Source organism: Diabrotica virgifera, chromosome 2, assembly GCF_917563875.1.
Source record: "Diabrotica virgifera virgifera chromosome 2, PGI_DIABVI_V3a".
Classification (NCBI taxonomy): Eukaryota; Metazoa; Arthropoda; class Insecta; order Coleoptera; family Chrysomelidae; genus Diabrotica; species Diabrotica virgifera.
In genome coordinates, this window is record NC_065444.1 from 2,620,973 (window position 1) to 2,633,895 (window position 12,923).

Consider the following 12,923-nt stretch of genomic DNA (forward strand, 5'->3'; position numbering starts at 1 on the left):
CTTTCCCAATGTTCAGTTTTTCCTTTCGTTGTAATAGGCCTAACTTCTCTGTTCCTTTCTCTACATTTCCGGAAGTCTTGTGGATCTTTTGCGCTTAGGTATTTATGTACAATTACTTTTTTTCTTTTATGTATTGTCTCTTGGAGAGCTCACAGGACAAACGTTTCCATTCTAAACCAACTCGAGATTAAAAAAAGGCTGTCCACAATATGTCTGCAACGAATACTGCAATTCTTTGGTCAGGTGGTTCGCAGAGGTGACGACAGTTTGGAGAGATTAATTGTTTCTGGAAACGTTCCGGGGAGAAGATCAAGAGGACGATCACCAACTAGATGGATAGTTGAAAGACTGATAAGTTTGTACACACTTGAATGAATAAGGAAAAATGAAAATGTAGTATGTCAAAGTGTGTAAATAATTTATTTCTTTAGCTGAGCGCTTTCGACATAAACGTCATCATCGGAGCTAATGGTCAAATACTAAAAAAGTACCGCTACATAGAGGTGTAAACAAGTGCATCTTATGAATGTAAGTAGTAGTATGTAGTACATTCATAAGATGCACTTGTTTACACCTCTATGTAGCGGTACTTTTTTAGTATTTGACCATTAGCTCCGATGATGACGTTTATGTCGAAAGCGCTCAGCTAAAGAAATAAATTATTTACACACTTTGACATACTACATTTTCATTTTCCCTTAACCAACTAGATGGTCTGACCAAATAAAGCATTCAGCTGGAAACTCATTCTGCGAAGCTCTTAGAGCAGCTGAAGATAGAGATCAATGCAAGAAAATTGTTAGGAATATTGGAAGAAATCACGATCCTCAGTAATGGGGAAACGACAAGAGAGAAAGAGAGTGAGAGAGAGAGAGAGAGAGAGAGAGAGAGAGATTTTCTTTTTGGTGTCTTCGTGAAATTTTCATTTGTAATTCTTATCACTTGTAAATCTAAAATTACTATGGATAATTATATCAATAATTAAAATAGATATATTTTTAATCATACACGTGTAAAGATCATTGACCCAAGCTCGTTTTTTATTATTAGTTTCTAAAAAGCTCATGTGCACGATATAATCTGAATCTCTATATGTGTTTTATATGTAATATATATTGCAAAACTATCTGACCTGAAATCTAAGCTGGAAAACTTCTAGAAGACCTAATAAAATCAGAGTTTACTCGATGCTCATCATGTCATAGATATCAAATTTAGTTCTGATGCAATATACCGCCATATTCATTACATAACTTTTGTGGTATATCAAATCATCTAAAGTGAAGTGCTTCGTGTAAGCGGCAGGTGGTGAATGCCATATTGCTGTAATTTGTTCCCTTTTCTAAGACTCGACTGTTCTATGATGCATTAGATGTAAGAGGATGATGTAATTAGTTCGCTATTAGTCGAATATTAAATTTCTTACCAGTGGGTAATATTAAATTTTTTTTAACAATTCTACCGTGTACTTGACAACTTGACAACGTGACTATCGTTTCATCTATCTACCTGATGATGGCGTTAATTTTTTCCACTCGGAAGATTGTTTAGAGATACTATGCAGATTATATTAAACGGATGTTATCGCAAAAAATCTTATAAGATTTTTTTCTTGTTTCACCTTTATCCTGCTAGGTTCCTTACTTTTCGCAAGTATCAGTATGTATTGCCGTTTTAGAATTTTCACGTACATATAATATGATTAAAGGCATAGTAAATATTTGATGAATTAAGCAAAACCATAGCGGGAATACCGACTCCACGGAATCAGAAAAAAATATCAGAGAAGAATGCTGAGCATGAAATATTAGGAAAACTTTGAAAATAATAAGGCCTTTTTACAATATATAGAACACAAATAACACAGTATAGTGTAGGAAACAAAGGTTGAACCTTGCAAAATGGACACAAGTCCGGTTTTATTTTTTTTCTGGTATATCAAGGGGTGTTTATTATAAGACTAACTTTTTCTGAAAAAATTTCGCCCCGGAACCTCCCTTTTCACCCCTTTAAAGGGGGTAATTTGTGGTTTTTGCGGAACGTAGCCCTTCCTGTAACATTTACAAAAAATTTCTTTTATAGAAATATGAAGAGGACTATATTTTCTACGATTTATTTCTAACACCATCTCTCTATCATCCACCGTTTAGCGGGGGTGGCGCCCTAAAGTTGACAAGTTTTAAAAAAAGATGTTTAAAAAAATATATATATTTTTCCCTAACTGTAACGGAAATTAAGAAGAAATCCTGCGGAAATTATTCACAAATAATTGACTGATTTTTTGGTATAGGTCTTACTTAAGGGTAATTGCCCTTTCTTTAATTACAGGGTGTTACATTTTAAAAAACCTCTTTTTATACCACCTGAACCGTTTATGCTAGAGTAAAAAGACTTTCAGAGATTACCCATGTACTGGTGCTATTTACAAATTTGTATAATGCACCCCCATTTTTTCCCCGGAACCACCCCAAAAAAACGAAGAATTAATAAATAAATTGATTTTCTTGGAATCCTTCACACACAATGCCCTTTATTAATATGCTTCATACATCATTTTGTGGACGTTATTATTACCCATGCATGGACACCAAAAACAATTTCCTAGTGCAACCCCTGAAGCAAAAAAAAATAAATAAAATGGGGAGTTGAAAATTTTTTTTCGTTTTTTGCTTTTTGATCCATATGGGCATATGCTTCATCGATAGTGCTTTTCAAAAATATATATGGTTATTGCAACATCTCTGCGAAAACCACCCCTATCCTTGAAAATATACTGCAGAAACTACCCCTATCCCTTGGCGAACATGTTTTTACGATTTTCTCATTACCTATGTATTCTTTTTAAACAAAACTTATACAAGGTTAAAGACCACTATTTACTCTAAAAATTATGTCCTATTCATTTTTTCGTATAAGCAACCGTTACGGCACAGTGGCGCCGTAAACCTCATATATGCTTTGGCGGGCTCCAGGTTTTGTTTTTTTTTTCGTCATCTGTTCGTTTTATTGATAAAGTACTTATGCAAAATAAAACAACACAGTGTAACCTACAAATTATGACTTATGCACATTTTACATTCTTTGCTCCCCAAAGCCAGAGTGGTGGCCCAAAGTAAATTTTTGCATATTTTCGCCACCTACATGCATTTTATTGCATTAATGCTACCTTAACAGCACAATATTTACCCTTAGGTGGTCGCTACGCAGTGGCGGATCCAGGGAGGGGTGATGGGGGTTATCACCCCCCCCTCTCAAACCAAGTGATATTATATTCAAAGATTATAAAAATATTCATTTATTTTTATAGAAATTTAACCAATTGGCACCCCCCTCTTAACGATGCTGGATCCGCCACTGTCGCTAAAGCATAAAAAGTCATTCTTATAAAAATAATATTAATATAATATAAGTATTTCTATAAAAATAAATGAATATTTTTATAATCTTCAAATATAATATCACTTGGTTTGAGAGGGGTGGGGGTGATCGCCCCCATCACCCCTCCCTGGATCCGCCACTGCTTAGCGACCACTTAGGGGTGAATATTGTGCTATTAAGGTAGCATTAAGGCAATAAAATGCGTGTAGGTGGTGAAAATATGAAAAAATTTATTTTGGGCCACCACTGTAGCTTTGGGGAGGAAAGAATGTAAAATGTGCATAGGTGATGATTTGTAGGTTACACTGTGTTCTTTTATTTTACATAAGTACTTGATCAATAAAACAAAGAGATGACGAAAAAAATAAAGAAAAACTGGAGCCCGTCAAAGCATATATGAGGTTTACGGCGCCACTGTGCCGTAGCGGTTGCTTAAACGAAAAAAATGAATAGGACCTAATTTTTAGAGTAAATAGTGGTCTTTAACCTTGTATAAGTTTTGTTTAAAAAAAATGAATAGGTAATGAGAAAATCGTAAAAACATGCTGGATAAGGTATAGGGGTAGTTTCTGCAGTATATTTTCAAGGATAGGGGTGGTTTGCGCAGGGATGTTGCAATAACTATATATATTTTTGAAAAGCACTATTGATGAAGCATATGCCCATATGGATCTAAAAGCAAAAAAACAAAAAAAAAATTTTAACCCCCCATTTTATTTATTGTTTTTGGCTACAGGGGTTGCACTAGGAAATCGCTTTTAGTGTCCATGCATGAGTAATAATAACTTGCACAAAATGATATATGAAGCATATTAATGAAGGGCATTGTGTGTGAAGGGTTCCAAGAAAATCACTTTATTTATTAATTCTTCTTTTTTTTTGGGTGGTTCCGGGGAAAAAATGGGGGTGCATTATACAAATTTGTAAATAACACCAATACATGGGTAATCGCTGAAAGTCTTTTTACTCTAGCATAAATGGTTCAGATGGTATAAAAAGGGGTTTTTTAAAATGTAACACCCTGTAATTAAAAAAAGGGCAATTATCGTTAAGTGAAACCTATACCAAAAAATCAATCATCTATTTGTGAATAATCTCCGCAGAATTTCTTTTTAATTTCCGTTACAGTTAGGGAAAAATATATATTTTTTAAAAACATCTTTTTTAAAAACTTGTCAAATTTGGGGCGCCACCCTTGTTAAACGGTGGATGATAGAGAGATGCTGTCGGAAATAAATCGTAGAAAATATAGTCCTCTTCATATTTCTATAAAAGAAATTTTTTGTAAAAGGCACAGGAAGGGCTACGTTCTGCAAAAACCATAAATTACCCCCTTTAAAGGGGTGAAAAGGGGGGTTCCGGGGCGAAATTTTTTCAGAAAAAGTTAGTCTTATAATAATCACCCCTTGATATGCCAGAAAAAAAATAAAACCGGACTTGTGTCCATTTTGCAAGGTTCAACCTCTGTTTCCTACACTAGTAAGCGTACAACCACTATAAATGAATCTCAATCAGAATTTGAAATTTTAAGAGGGGTGCGACAGGGGTTTATTTTGTCTCCTGTGCTGTTCAACCTCTCTGTGGAGAATGTTTTTGCAGAGGCACATGAAGGCACTGGTCTGTAATAAATAAGGAAGGTAATTTAAAGATCGATACTGATGAAATATTGGAAACATGGCGAAACTACTGTGGCGAGCTGTATAAAAATAACGAGGTATCAGCAGAAAATCAGTGGCCTTCTGACTACCCTAGAGAACCTATTGTCTTACTCGCTGAAGTCAAAGATGCAATTAAATCACTAAAGAGAAATAAATCCCCAGGCATTGATTCAATACCGTGTGAAATACTACAGTTACTAGGTGACAAAGGATTACATATCATCCACTCTATCTGTGTCGCTGTTTGGAATTCAGGAAAATGGCCATCTGATTGGTGTACCTCAATCCTCAATGTATATCCCACTACCCAAAAAAGAAACTATGTACTACCAGATGTGAAAACTACCGCACACTGTCACTAATAACACATGCTAGTAAAATCTTGTTGCATATTATCAAAAACAGATTAAAAACCTATCTACATTACCAAATACCTCAGGAACAAGCGGGGTTTGTAAAGGGTAAAGGTACAAGTGAACAAATCCTGAACCTGAGACAACTCATTGAAAAGTCTAGAGAATTTCAAGCACCTAGGATTATATGCTTCGCTGACTACCAAAAAGCATTTGATTGTGTAAGCTGGATAAATCTGTGATCAATTTCAATAGAAATGGGCGCACCAATGCACCTGGTGACACTTATTAAAAATCTGTACCAGTCTAATATAGCGACAGTACGACTAGATCAGAAGTTCTCAAACCAATTCAAGACCGAGAGAGGTGTTAGACAAGGATGCGTGTTGTCACCTGACTTGTTTAACATTTATGGTGAACATGTCATGAGGATGGTTTTAGAAGGATGGGCCGGTGGAGTAACAGTAGCTGGTAGGAAAATCTCCAATTTAAGATTTGCTGATGACACTACACTTATAGCAGCAAATGAGGAAGAAATGGTTGATCTTCTGCGAAGAGTTGAGTACGAAAGCAATAAAGTTGGTCTGAAAATTAATAAAGCTAAGACAAAAATAATGGTGGTCGACAGATTCGACACTATACAACTGACTAACATGTTACAGGAATACCAGATAGTAAACACTTTTGTCTATCTCGGGTCTAGTATAACTAACGATGGTAACTGTGAAGCAGAAGTTCCGAGACATATTAGTATGGCAAAAAATGCGATGAGTCGCCTAACTAAAGTTTGGAAAAACAGATCTATCTTTCAAAATATCAAGATGAGACTGGCGAATGCCCTTGTATTCTCAATATTTCTATACGGAGCAGAGGCTTGGACTCTTCGCGCATGCGAGCGCCAAAAGATTGATGCCTTTGAGATGTGGTGCTGGAGAAGAATGCTACGCACACCTTGGACAGCTCATAGGACAAACGTTTCCATTCTAAAGCAACTCAATATTAAAAAAGGCTGTCCACAATATGTCTGCAGCGAATTCGGCAATTCTTTGGTCACGTGGTTCGCAGAGGTGACGACAGTTTAGAGAGATATATTGTTTCTGGAAACGTTCTGAGGAGAAGATCAAGAGGACGATCACCAACTAGATGGTCTGACCAAATAAAGCATTCAGCTGGAAACTTATTCTGCGAAGCTCTTAGAGCAGCTGAAGATAGAGACCAATGGAGAAACATTGTTAGGAATATTGGAAGAAATCACGATCCTCAGTAATGGGGAAACGACAAAAGAGAGAGATGAAGGCACTGACTATGGTATAAATAAGTGAACGGCTACCCGATAAATAACATTGGTTATGCCGACGACACCGCGATAATCACAGATAACGAACAGGATAATATCCACATATTATGTAGTTAGTTGATGCTAAAGAAAATAAATACCGCAGGAAATCTGGAAATAAATACCACAGAAAAAAATAACATATGGCTTGAAGATATATGCTGCAAAAACTAAATACATGGCAATAAGAAAGGGCGCAGAGCTCATTTAAAAGTACAACTTCAAGTAGATAATGCTCCAATTGAGCAAGTGAAAACATTCAAATACTTGGGAATGATAGTAAACGAAAAACATATAGAAAGGAGAAATCCAGAAGCCGTTATCAAGAAAATTACCAAATGGAGACATACAGGCAGACCACGAGGAAGACCCAAAACCAGATGGGGGAACCAGATAGCCGAGGACCTTAAGAAGATGGGAGTCAGAGAATGGGTAACCATAAGCAAAAACAGGAATGAATGGAGAAAAATTGTAGAAGATGCCAAGTCACACAAACGAATCGGAAAAGCCCAAAGAGGGCGGCAATCACTCCGCTAGGAGTGTAGATGCCATGATGATGGTGAACGACCAATGGGATCCTCAACAAAATATAAAATGCCGTACCGAACAAGCAAGATAAGATTTGATTACATTTAAACCGCTACTTTGTAACCGCAATATTTCCTTTAATCTCCGTTACAAAATGGTTAAATGCTATGTATAGTCCATATCGTTATACGGCATGGAGACATGGACGTTGAAAATATCTTCCATTAATAAGATTATGGTGGTGCGGGGGTAGCAACCCCCGATGATGGGGTTGATTAAGTTGAAATAATTACCGAAATATATTTATTTAAGTCACCATGTACGACAGTAACTAGTTGGTGTCGGGTTGAATAACGTCTCTACTCTAACCACGTCGGTTTCTGAATAATGAATAATATCTATCTTTACTTTCTACGTATCTATAAATAAATACCAATTGTATTATGATTGACCATACTTGAATGTGACCGTGGATTACTAATAGCAGTATAATTGCTGAGTTCGGTGTTTTCAAAATGCGTGGCCCAGATTACAAAACCAATGTCACCCATTTACGAAATCCAAACAATGCATGTAAATAATATTTGCTTAAGACTTTTAAAAATTAAATCGATATGGATTAATTCTTATTTTTTGGATGCTAATATAAATCCTTTACAAGATGGAGGCCTTCGAAATGTGGACCTTGTGAATAATGTTCTGCATACCATGGACCATGGACAGATAGGGTGAGAAGAGAGGAAATCTTAAGAAGATCAAATATTGAGAGAGAATTGCTCAACTTAATCAAAGCATGAAAAATTGGATACCTGGATCATATCCTGAGAGGGAAAAATACGCAATCCCTTAACTAATCATCCAAGTAAAGATTGAAGGCAAGAGAGGAGTAGGTCGCAAATAAATGTGGCTGCGAAATATAAAGAACTGGACAGGCATAAATAACACTGGCGAACTGCAAAAAGACAGACGTCTGACCTTAAGATAATTCGCCAACGTACTATAGCATAAGATCTAGTAGTACTAGTAGTAAATTTATAATCCTTGTCAGCTTTCTCGTTTTAAAACAATGAACCAACACAATCTAGAACAGTGGTTCTCAATCTTTTTAAGTCATGTACCACAAAATAATTTTTATTATTTTGGTACCACCTTAACTGACCTACCTACCTATCTCTAGCTAGGTAATCTAATTAACTATAATAGTGGTGATTTTGGCTGTTTTGCGTTTTCTGTACCGCCGCAAATATATGTTCCACCAGTGGTACATGTATGATAAATTGAGAACCGCTGATCTAGGATAATAACAAGCTGCCACCTACGACTACGACTACCTGAAAACCGTAATTGGAGAAGCTTTATTGATCTCAGTTTATTACAAATCGATCAAAATTAGTTATTAAGAAGCGGTACCTTTGATTACTATCAATTATGGTCATTAGAGCAGGGGTGTACTTTAAATTTCACCTTTACTGTTGTCGGCTCGTCTATAATTTTAATAGAAAATTGCCCACTGACTACTTTGTGACCAAACAGCTCGTTATTGATTACATAGAATTACTTCACGACTATGTATCCTCTAATATTTCCTTATTTTCATAAAATTACAGATTACTGACTCATTTTCACCTTTGGATCATCGGACCGAGTAATAGAATCGATTAAATTATACAGATCGAAACAGTGATAGATTTTTTAAGCTATAATTTGAGCCATAACTACCGTAAGCCATGAGTAAATTGTATGGTTAGTACCTAATCTTCTTAGAGGCAAGATAAGCAGAAATAATTTATAAAAATTCAGAAAATAATATTGCTGAACATTTCCTCCTGTTATTTGAATTTATCTAAATCAAACTAAATTTGAAACGGATGAAATAACCAGATCATCATCATCATCATCAACATCATCATCAACAGTTATTCCATCCATCATCGGATGTAAGCCTCCCTTAGGTGTGTCCATTCATATCTGCTGTGTTTTGCACCCATTCGTGCCCAGCCATTCGCTAGATGTCATCAGTCCATCTTGTTTGAGGTCTGCCTCTACTTCTTTTACTTGCCCTTGGTCGCCACTCGAGAATTATCGCTTTCTCCAACGGTTGTTTCCATTCTTCCGATGTGTCCTGCCCAGTTCGATTATAACATGGCAATCTTTTGGATCACATAATATGTTACTTTTGATAGTCTTCTTATTTTTTCATTGGATTTGGGATCGCTGAGCTTAATATTGAGCATTATCCGTTCCATATCTCTCTGAGTCACTTGAAGTTTGTAGACTATGCTCTTATTAAAAGTCCATGTTTCAATTTGTGATGATAATATAATTTTATCGTCTAGAGATAGTACGCCAATGAATTAAGTAAAACATGTTTTTGTACCGTCTTGGACGATATAAAAGTTTTGGAGCGTTGCAGATCAAAGAATAATAAACAACAGCGAGGTACAAGAGGTGAGTTTATGTAGGTAGTATTTCCCGACCATTTTCCTCTGTCGTTTTGGCGAGCTGAGCGAATCCGACAGTTTTCCTCTACCTATATCCTTTTACCTATCCTGATACGAGCGGTGATCGTATATCCCTAATATGTCTTTTCATCTGGCGAGCTGAGCGAGATTCCCTTTCCTCCCTTTTCTTATACATTCATGTCGTATTAATAAAAGCAATTCCTATTTCACGCGATCGTCAAAATGATTCATTCATGTACAAAATATCGTCACATCAGCCCGAACAGAAAGCTCGATGCGTAGATTATAAATATATTTTATTAACGAAATTAACGAGTCATTAAGGCTAATTATCTTATCTTTTGTATGTTTTGATTCCAAATAAAAATGTCTTAAAAAACGAACTCTTTTCTTCGACTGATTTAGTTACTTGGAGCAACAACGCAACGACCGCGTTACAAATTTCATATTAGAAACGGCAATACCTTGTGGCATTTCCCTGTATAATATATTCTTGATTGCTTGTGTTAAGTTAGCTAATAGCATCCCTATTTTTGTCATTGCTTTATATAGTTCTTTCCTTGGCACGGTGACGTATGCCTTTCTAAGGTCCGCAAACGCTATGTGTACATTTCGGTTCTTAGTTTTTTCTTCTCCATTGTCTGTTGTATTGTACAGGTATGATCTGGACATGATTTCCCTGCTGTGAATCCTGCTTGCTCTTCAACGATTTTACCTGCCATACTTTCTCTATTCTTTCCTAAGGATCTTGCTGTACATTCTTCCCATTGTAGCGATGACGCTTATTCCTTTGTGGTTTTCGCATTCTTTTCTATTCTCTTTCTTGTGTCTTCGTGAAATTCGTGAAATTTTAGATTTTATCTCTTGTATTTCCTATTTCTCCTAGCGCTTCCAACCCGCCTTTATCCTTTCTCTTATACATATGTTCGTATGTACTGTTTGTTGATATTCTCATCAAGACGACCTTTTATTATTATCTGATCTAATCTTCTTTCGTACAAGTTTTTTATTTAAGAAATATAAAAAAAAAACAAAAGCGTAATTAAGATGAACAAAATACGAAATACCAAGATACGAGAAGACCTACAGATGAAATCAGCAAGAATTTGTTGGTGGAGTTGGTGAAGCCATTTACAAAGAATAAAATATACAAAACCAGTGAAGGAAATATGGCAAGCAAAAATACAACGGGGACCAAAACGGAAGTTCACGACAAACATAGAATATGAGTGCAAGTGTCTTAGACGGAGAAAGAAAACATGGGCTGACGCAAGGCAAAAGGAAGGGACAAAATTTGTACATAATTAATGTAATTCATGCCATTGACACAGTGGGAGGAGCGTTTGGCCTAAACATAAACTGTTCAAAAACAAAATACATGGTATTTAGCCGTTTGGCCTATCAAGATTCACGGTTATATATTGATGGTCACTTAATTCAAAGAGTACCCAGTTTTAGATATCTTGGTTGCCATATTACTGAACAACTAGATCGAGATAAAGAGATTAAATGTAGAATCGAGATAACCCGCACGACATTTTTAAAAATGAAGTCATTCTTCTGTAATGATAACTTGCAACTTCAACTTCGAAAGCGAATGTTTAAATGTTACATTTGGTCAGTCCTCTTGTATGGTGTCGAAGCATGGACATTAAAAATATCCACCATTAATCGTTTGGAGGCCTTTGAAATGTGGCTGCACAGACGTATACTGAAAGTACCATGGACGGCTATGCTGACAAATGTGGCAGTTCTTAAGAGAGCAATGCCCGCGAGCTGCTTGATAACATTAAATATAGAAAGATGGCCTATTTTGGACACGTAGTGTAGGGGAGACCGGTATAATATTCTTCAACTTACTAAGATGGGTAAAATCGAAGGACGCAGATCAATTGGTAGAAAGCAGGCCTCTTGATTGAAGAATATCCGGAAGTGGACGGGAATAAAGAAAGCAGAACACCTATTTAGAATAGCTCGAGACAGAGACAGTTTCGCCATGTTAATCGCCAACGTCAAGGCGACTTGATAGGGCACGTTAAGAAGAAGAATGTAATGTGTTTTTAAAATGGTATTTTATTACCTGATACCACTTGGTATAAGATTCGATTCTGATTTTTAAACATAAGTTATTGTTACATGTTTATGGGTAATTTTTTTAAACAATATGGCTTTTCGATCTTTCATTTATTTAGGAATATTATAGAATTCTCTATCCTTGCTTTTTTATTTACTGGTCTATTTTAAAATTGAATATGTCTAAAAGTATCCAAAAACCGAATAATTACCAAATTACAGTCAAAGACCTTTTCGAAGTGAACAGTCAATGGATTGGAAATACAATGGGAACAAAAGTTTTCGATTTCTATCTTTAGAATCATTTTCACATTCGGAATACATTATTGAAAAAGCACCAATAAATCAAACTGCTCTCCAATGAGTAACAAAATAAGGACCACAAAACAGTCTTCTACTTGAGAAGACCAGAATGGTACTTCTGAATGGGCCAAACTTTGTTAAAATTGTAGTAGGTGTATTGTGAAAAATTCTTTAGAACTTTTACAATTTACTATATACTACAATTACTCAATATCCTCTTTGGAACTACCAAGAAAGCACTTAAATTTGAATCACTTTACAATTCGGTAGATAAAAGATGGTTTTCGGATAATTTTAGATATATGTGTGACTATACAGTGCCGTAGAACTCATGAGCGACGCCAAGATCAATTTCAGAGAGGTGCAACTGTATCTACACATACAGTGCTAGTCAAAAGTCCGTCCCCCCCTCGTATCTTTTGATCGGTTGTACTTATAATAGTGAAATTTGGAGGGAGAAAATAAACGGACGTAGTCATAACAGGTGACGTATAATAGTGACAGATTACGTTACAGTTACAGAGCCACTGTGACCGATAATTTTAAATGGGACCTTATGGCAAGTAATACCTCGTTTAAAAGATATTCAAAATACCTATTCAGTCATACTAATTTTTTGGGTTTAAGTTGATTTTGATTTTGGTGAATAAATTAAATAAAATATAATATTGTAGTTTCGCATTTAATTAATAAAATTTAAATGTTCGCCTATGGTATAGTGTTGCAAAAAAAATGAATTTGGGATAAACAAATTAAATAACTTTTAAACTATATTTTACCAATTGCTTTGAAATTTAGGGTATGATTTAAGCACCAGAAGCAACAACATTCC